Below are 8,746 nucleotides of genomic sequence, written 5' to 3'. Positions count from 1 at the left end.
TCTCTCTCTCTCTCTCTCTCTGAGACAAGGACCAAATCTTAAGTCTGTTTGCCTGACAAATAGGTGTTCTTGTTTCTCTCTGAAGAGCCCACTGCCGCAGAGCTGCCTCAGAGCTGGCTTGCTCTCCTAACCTCTAAATCAGCACACATAAACATAACATCCTTCTCTTACCAGTTTCCTTCTCCAGAAGCCCCTGAGATCTTCTGTTTGCCTACCTAGTTGCTTATTCCTCCACTTCATTGTCTAATAAAAGTGTCTGAGAGTTCCCTTCCGGGACTGCTTTTAAACTATTTTATCTGTACGACTAAGAACTCTGTGTTCTTGGGCTAATACTTTAATAATGAAATCAACTTCGAAAAATTAAATTAAGCAAACATGGAAATAATAGCATCTGATTAACTGAATTACTTAGTAACTAACAAGAGGATCCCTTCGGCCCTTGGTAAGACGGCTGGCTTTGCCTCACTTTGCTTCCTTAGTTCCCCGTTAGCTGGGTCTTTCCCAACTGTGTGATCTTCAGTTGAGTCTTCAGGAAGCTTAATATCCTATGGAAAGACTTGGAGGAACCCATCTTCCTGTAGTTAGGTTATAAGCTTCCAGAGAGAAGCAGTTAGAGAACAGCTAGGTAATAACCCATTGATTGTTTCCATAATTTCATTATTTGTTATTATAATACAGAGAGTTCAGGTTTAGGGGACAACATGAAGGAGTTCCTCCTTGTGAGCCCAAGAGACTGGGTTCTACCAAGCTGATGTCTAATGAACACTTCAATTTAGCTCAAAGGATTCTATTTCTTAAAGAAAAATGAAGAACATACAGTAATAGCCTAGCAGCTCTCTTTAGCTTATCTTTTAAAAGTTAGACTTTCCCGCCCAAGAAGGGAGTTTCCTGTTGTCTTGGAAGCACCCCGTACTCCCCACAGTGTAAGGATCAAGGACCACCCTTAATTAGCTGGAGCCTTCTCTTATACTTTGAATAATCACACTTGTTTAACCAATGAGAGGACACTTCGACTAGAGGTGCCCAGAAGTGCAAATGGCTATTTGCCAAGCTACATGCAGGCTTTAATTAGTGTGCATTCACACATGGGTTAATGCAAATCAGCCTCCTTTTCATTATCCTAGAACTTCAATAGTGAGGCTGAATTCCAATGATTCCATGGATGGACACAAGGGATCAGGGTTGAAGAGGGAAATGAGAGACCAAGGAACAGAGCCCTAAATCAATGGTTGGACTGAGGAAGGAGATGCTCCTTAATTTCTTGACATGGCCTAAATGGGTGATGGGCAACTGAGGCAAATGACATCTCAGAGCCTTAGCTCAAATTTAACTAGCATGTACCAGGCCCGGGTTCCCTTGGTCCTTCCCCAGCACCACAAAGAAAGAAAGGAAAACATTAAGAGTTGTGATTGTGCGGAAACTTGCTGAATGGGGCTAAGAGTTAATCCCAAGAGAAACAGAGCTGTATTCACACATTTGCCCCTTTAAAGTCTGGAAGAGAAATTATTAAAACAGGGCCTTGAGTACTAGGGATGCTGCCTTTCAATTCCATTTTTCTAACCTTGCCATCTTAACCACTGTTAGAAAAGCAGCCTGTCAGAACAAAGGAAATATAAAACATACCTTCTCAGAGGAGGACCCGGGCAAAGAAGGACCTACATCCATCTGTGTGGTTATTCTCAGGAAATGACAATGTGAAGGACAGTGTTCTATAAGGAGAGGAGTATATTAAAGGAGAGACGAGGAAAACTCTTCTTCAAAGCCTGGGTCTTCTGCATATACCCACATGCCACTTCCAAGTAGCAAATGACTACCATCAAAGCTACTTCAAGAGCAACCAAAGAGCTAAGCAAGGAGGATCACCATGAGTCCCAGCTAGAATGTGAGAACTTCTCAAAAACACAAACAAAATAAGAACAACAACAGAAAAGAAACTTCTGTTTTATAATCACAATCATGGAGTATGTGAAAGCCCAAATTACATTTCTGTTTAATCGATGGCCTTGGTTGGCTTCAGTGAACTTTGTCACTTCCCTTAATTTTCCAAAATTGAGACTATTCTGAAGGACAAGTTGCTGGCTAAACACAATGTCAAGGAAAGAGGGGTAGGAAGGTTGAGCAGTTCCAATGCCAGTATCTTTCTCATTAACCCATGACTAGAAATTTTGAATAGGAGGCCAGGCTTGTTTGCTTAAAATATCCATGACCTTATATAAAACTCCCAACTAAGAGGAGGTGGGATGATCATTTTTAAACTAACTGAGTGAGAGAGTAGAGTTATATCTCAGTGGTAATCACCTACCATGCATGAAGCCCTGGATTCAATCTAAAAAGAAAAAATATGGAGAAAAGGATGAGTGAAGAATAAACCATAGAATAATCTACAGAACCCAGGCCAATACTCTCTGCAGTATACAATCCCTTATTAAATTCCTTGAAGAATGGTGTTGGGATGTCCAAGGCTCTATCCTGGCTGCTTTGCTGCCTCCTGGTCCCCAAGGATGGTTGATCCCCAAGGGCTACAAATGAAGCATTGAATGAATGAAGGTAAAGGACAGAGGTGGTTCATCTGGATCTCTAGCGAATTCTCTTCCCAACAGTGGGAGTTCCTAAGCATTCCTCAGAGTCAAAGCAGACAGGAGGATTTAGGATTTTAGTCTCCATGACCTCTGCACCAGGAAAATAAATCTCAAACTAACCCAAAGGGAAAACAGGCAGGTTATCGGGAACTTTCACTGTGGAGAGCTCTATCTGGTTCCCCAAATAAGAATTAATGCTAAAATCTTCATGGCTAGGTACATTATTGTTGAAAAGTGTAAAGACATACATGTAATGGTCTCCAGAGACATGTGATTGACAGCCTGGAGAGCAGAAGTAGACATTGATCCTAGAGAAGAACAATTGGGGTTTCCGCAGGGTCACCTAGTGTTGGAGTAGTATTAGCTGGTATCCCCATCACTGTGACAAACTACCTGACAGAAACAATTTAAAGGGAAGGAGAGGTTAACTTAGGCTCATGGTCACTTGGCTGTGTTTCCAGGCATCAGCTTAGACAAAACATCACAGTAGAAAGCATGATGGAGGAAAGCCAATTGTCCCATGGCAGCCAGGAAAGAGAGGGGAGGGGAAGGAGATGGAGAGGGAAAGGAAGACCAGTGGGGCTCTGTACAAAATGTCCCATCCATGCCCCCTTACAAGTCATGTCTTCCAACTCCTTAGTTTTCATCGCCTCCTAGTCACTGCAGCCAAATATTCACCCATTGATAAGAGAATTCTCTTGACCCACTCACTTCCCCAAAACCCTGGCAGCTGGCCACCAAGCCTTAAAACGTGAGCCCTCAGGAGAGGTTTCAAACTCAAACCATAGCAGACAGAGGGGAAGGAAGCCAGTTTCAGAGCAAATAGACAGGCCAGGGAAGCCTGGTAGGTCCACATTTCTACAGAGACAAGGGGCAGGATAGTCTATAGATGATCTATTTGCTTGTCAGATCTAGACAAGGGTCCTCTGCCCAGTTCTTGTCTGCTATGACAGGTGGCAAAGGATACTGTGTGAGAATCCCGAGTGTTGGTTTGAGACAGATCTGCATTTCTGCTTTGAATCTGTCTCTGAAGCTATATGGGCTTGCTATTATCTATTCTTTCTTGGTTTTTTGTTTTGTTTTGTTTTGTTTTTGTGTTCTTCTTATTATAAACTTAACTGTAGATCCAGCTAGACTTGGAGGAGAATAAGGGAAATAAGGAACCTAAAGTAAGATTAAGGAACCTGGAGTAAGATTACAAAGATGATAAAGTATTTTGATAGACAAGGTAGAGGGGGTTACCTCCTGAGTCCAGAAGGCTTTTACTGGTGGTGAAGGTGCATACAAGTTACAAATGTCAGTGCTGTCCACCGTGGGCAATGGTGACTTTCTTGCTTGTCTTACCATCTCTAGACCCAGAGCACTCCATGATTTCCACCATGCTTAAGCCTTCTTTTCACCTTCCTAAAAGCTACATCCTTGCCATCTAACTACTGAGTCTTGTCAGAAAGAGGAAATCCTAGGAACTGTTTGCATTTGGTCTAGAATTTTTTTACAGACAAGATGCCAGGACCTTCACATTTCAAGATGAGGTTCTCATTCTCAGATGTCTCTTGTAATGGTGTGAGAAGACACCACCCTAACACTCGAAGCCTGGAGTTCTGTGAAAGAAGAAACCCTTGCTTGACATCAAGTCCTCTCTCTCCATTGCGCAGAGCAGAAAGCGTTCCATCATCTCTGGAACTGTGTCTACAGTCAGCCCAAAGGCTCGTGGTTGACCACATGCTGGGGTTGACTATGGTAGCCGATGCAGCTACAGGGCTTCTGCAAAGCCTTTACTGTTCTTAAGAGCTGGTGCTCTTGCTCCACAGCAGAGCTTAGTGCTCCCTTTATGACTGAATAGGGGACTTTAAGTGAGGCAGTCTCCATGGAAAGGTGGTCAACTACTCAAACAGTTGTAGCCACGTACATTATTAAGATTATTCAGCTGGGGAAAAGTTGATAAATAGCTATGAGTTAGAGTGGAACAGAGATCAGAAGTTCTGGAGTGCTATTGTTACACAGTAGGCTAATTGTAGATACCATTTTAAGAAGCTAGAAGGATTTTACGGTGATATAATGACATAATAAATGTTTGATGAGATGGATATGTGTAAGAGGTTTAAACATTCCATAATGGTTGTGTGTGTGTGTATGTGTATTCTCAAGTGTTACATGGTATATCATAAATATTTATCACTTTTTTTTTTGTTTTTATGTGTCAGTTAAGAAATAAATTTAACTGTCAGGCTTAATGACACAGCCTGTAATCCTAGCTACTGGGAAGACAAAGGTTGGAAGATAAATTTAAGACTTGCTTGGGGAGCAGTGTGAATTCAGGACCAGCCCAGGCAATTTAGTGAATGAAACTTTGTCTCAAAAAGTAACGAACTGCTAGGGAATTTCACTCAGTATACAGAAATCAGCTAGCATCCCTGAGACTGTGGATTTAGAATGGTCTTAGTGGCCCAAGCCTTTAATCCTAATGCTTGGAGGCAGAGGCCAGCCTGATCTACATAGTGAGTTCCAGGGCAGCCAGAGCTGCATAATTAGATCTTGTTTCAAGGGGGAAAAAGACTGGATTTAGTTACCATTTTAAATTAATTAGCCTAAAAATTTGGGTATGTGTATGTGTACATGCATGTGTCTATGAGTTCAAATATATATAAGCATGTTAAATTACTGTATATTTTATGTGTATGGTTTTACCTACATGTATAGGTGTATACTGTGTGTGTATGTGTATAAGACAGAGAGGGAGAGAGGGGGGGGAGAGAGAGAGAGAGAGAGAGAGAGAAAGAGAGAGAGATGCCTGCAGGCCAAAAGAAGGCATTGGATCCCCTAGAACTGGAATACAGATGTTGTGTCTCACTATGTGGGTGCCAGGAATCAAATCCATGACATATAGGAAGAACAGCAAGTGCTCTAAAACACCGAGCCACCTCTTCATCACACTCATTCATTTTTTTAAAAAACCTACTGGAAGATGCGCATAGGTTAAAAAAAGATTACTAAGGCAAGTTATCTCATTGCACATCCATAATCTTAGCACTTAGGGGGTCTCTGGTTCAAGATCAGCCTGGCCTACATAGCAAGACTCTCAAAACAAATCAAACAACTGCAAAGACTGGTTCTATCACAGATATGAAGTAATGTATCTTCACCAAGATGAAGCAAGAAAGGCAAGTTGGGACTAGGAACCATAATTCAGTCCTTCAGCATGGTTGGCTCACTGGGGCCAGGAAGCAGGTTGCTCCATGGAGTAGTTCCGTTGGGGAGTTCACTCTCTTTTACTAGTTGTTAGAGATACTTTCTACCACTAAATTGTACCCCACCTCCAGCCTTCCACTCTTGATGCCAGGAGGATCTGATCTCCTTCTGGGGCAGAAAAACATAGTGGTCTGGACCAGCAAACCTTTGCTACCAGAGAGTCTGACCTTACACAGCAAGCTCAAGCTCTCTGCCTAACTGAACTGTAGAATTATTTAGCAGAGCTAATGGAATGAAATGTCCTCTGGGGATTCTGTCCTCTTCACTATGTGACTGTTGTTAGAATCTGACCCTAGGTTTGTAGTGATGAAGAACCAGATATGATCAATACAGATACTTTAAACACTTCTGATAATGACTCAATATTAAGGAATATTTATATATCATCTGACTATCCCCAGTTCTAAACACTGAACCCCAAACTTTGTAAGCACCAACACAATGCCACAATGTTATAGTGTTTTCCACATAAAATTAGTTAAAATATTACAACCGGGCTACAAAGTAAACATAAAACAACTTATTTTTAATTAACACTTATTAATATATTTAGTGTATGTATGTGTGTACTTGTGTAATGTGCTTGTGCTACAGCGCACCAGTGAAAGATTAGAAGACAACTTTGTGGGAGCTGGTTCTCTCCTTCCATCATGTGGGTTCCAGGGATTAAACTCAGGATGCCAGGTTTGGCAGCAAGTGCCTTTCATGGATGAGACATCTCACTAGCCCAAAATAAATTTTGTATTTAGACTTGTGTCTCACCAACCCCCCCCTCAAAAAGAAAAGAAAAGAAAAGAAAAAATACACACACACACACACACACACACAAGTGTTGTGTGATTTCTGCTGGAGAGACATGAAAAGATCTACTCAGCCTAGACAAGACACTAAGGACATACTAAAAGAACAACTCCACTCTAATAACTCCCAAGCCTCAGATGGGCTCGGAAAACTCGGTTGGACCATGGACAGAAGACAACAGCTTCAGCAGGAAGCTGGGTCTGGGACGCTCCTAACTAGATCAGCATATTAGCCTCTCTTGCTATTTACAACTTTTGCAGGGGAACCGATCTGCCAATGGAAGCTTCCATCCCAAAAGTTCCCTCTTCTGTCCCATAAGATCCCCAAACCATCTGTGTCTGGGCACAGTATCCGCTGTGGGGAAACTGCTGCCTTCCATTGTTTTGATTAAAGGACAACCTGCTTCTATAGAGATCAGTCTCTTCTTTCTTTGATTGTTATATCACCTCCATCAATCCAGATCCAACACGCTTAGTGAATTAAAGTGTATCAGGATTACTTATCAGAGTGTGGTGGCAAGTTCCTTGCAGGAATGTGGACGACTCAAGGGCAGCTGATTCATCAAAAAGCCCATTCCAGCGGGGCAACAATGTCCAAAAGCTACATGTCTGGACAACTTGCAGGCAGCTCAGCCCCTGTTCCCATCTCATCTCTCCAGTATCACTATTGCTTATATAATCTTGGGGAGTGACCTTGCCAACCTTGAGACTTCTAAGAAATTCTTGATACCTGTTAATCTCATGTCTTTTCTGAGTCTTACAAGGAGATTTTCTGCAAGAGGGAATCTTCCAGTTTGAAGGGAATAGTCAAATAACATTTTTTTTTTCTCCAAAACATCTTTTGGTCCCAGGCAATTGGACAAGGAATGGTAACTTTTAGCTGCTTACAGCTGTGGTTTTCTTTGTTAACATGATCTCACAATGCCTGGGGAAGGGGTAATATAGCAAGTACAATGATTACTCCCAATGTGCAGGTGAGAAATGCAGGACACGCCAAAGGAACAGGACTTGTTCAAGGGCACATACCCAGGCGGTTGTGCAGCCTGGCCAGAAGCCCAGCAGGTCTCCCTGCAGGTGCTCTCCTCTCTCACTGGACCTGCTATCCTCTAGAACACAACACCTGTATCCACCCGGATCAGGCTTTGGTCCTTACGAAGAGATCTTTAACATGGCTTTCTGTGCCCTACACTCACCTCTTTCAGGTTATGGGGATACTGATCCCTTGGGTATTCTTAATAGTGTGTGTGTGTGTGTGTGTGTGTGTGTGTGTGTGTGTGTGTGTTTGGTTGCTCTGTTGTTTTCTTTTGGCCAACAAGCTCTAATAATCCACCTATTGAGGGAAAAATCTTAAATTGGAGCAAGAGGGAATACACACACACACACACACACACACACACACACACATACACACCAGCCTCTTTCCCTCTAGTTCCCAACCCCAGACAAAAACAACGAAAAGGTTTCTCAGAGGCTCTGAGCAAAACCTGGTTCCGACCTTTGCTTTGGCCTAGAAGACTCAGAAGCTCTGGTTCTCGGTCCCAGGAGATTGGCTGTGTCTTCAGTGCTCCTGCGCATGCGCTAAGTGAAAGCTGGCGTTAGAGCAGCATGGCATCATCTATGTTTGGCTCATTCTAGTTTATTTGCTGAGTTATACTAGCACGTAGAGTATTTGTTTCTGGTATTGTGTCTCACCATCCCTCATCTATTTTCTTTTGTTTCTAGATTAGGGCCACTGAATGATAGCTATAGTTTGTTTTTGTTTTTGTTTTATTAGATATTTTCTTTATTTACATGTAAATTTCTCCATTCTCAGTTTCCCCTCCAAAAAACAAAGAAACAAACAAAAACAACAAAAACAAACCCCTGTTGCCTCCCCCTTTCCCATGCCTGCCACCCCACCCTCTCCCACTTATTGGCCCTGGCATTCCCCTACACTGGGGCACAGAACTTTCACAGGGCCGAGCTCCTCTCCTCCTATTGATGAGCAAATTGCAATCCTCTACTATACACATGCTGCCTGAACAATCAGACTCCTCCATGTGCGGTCCTTGTTGGTGGTTTAGTCCCTGGGAGCTCTGAGGGTACTACTTAGTTCATATTGTTGTTCGTCCTAAGGGG

This window comes from Mastomys coucha, unplaced genomic scaffold (assembly GCF_008632895.1).
Source record: "Mastomys coucha isolate ucsf_1 unplaced genomic scaffold, UCSF_Mcou_1 pScaffold7, whole genome shotgun sequence".
Lineage (NCBI taxonomy): Eukaryota > Metazoa > Chordata > Mammalia > Rodentia > Muridae > Mastomys > Mastomys coucha.
This window is presented reverse-complemented; position numbering follows the sequence as displayed.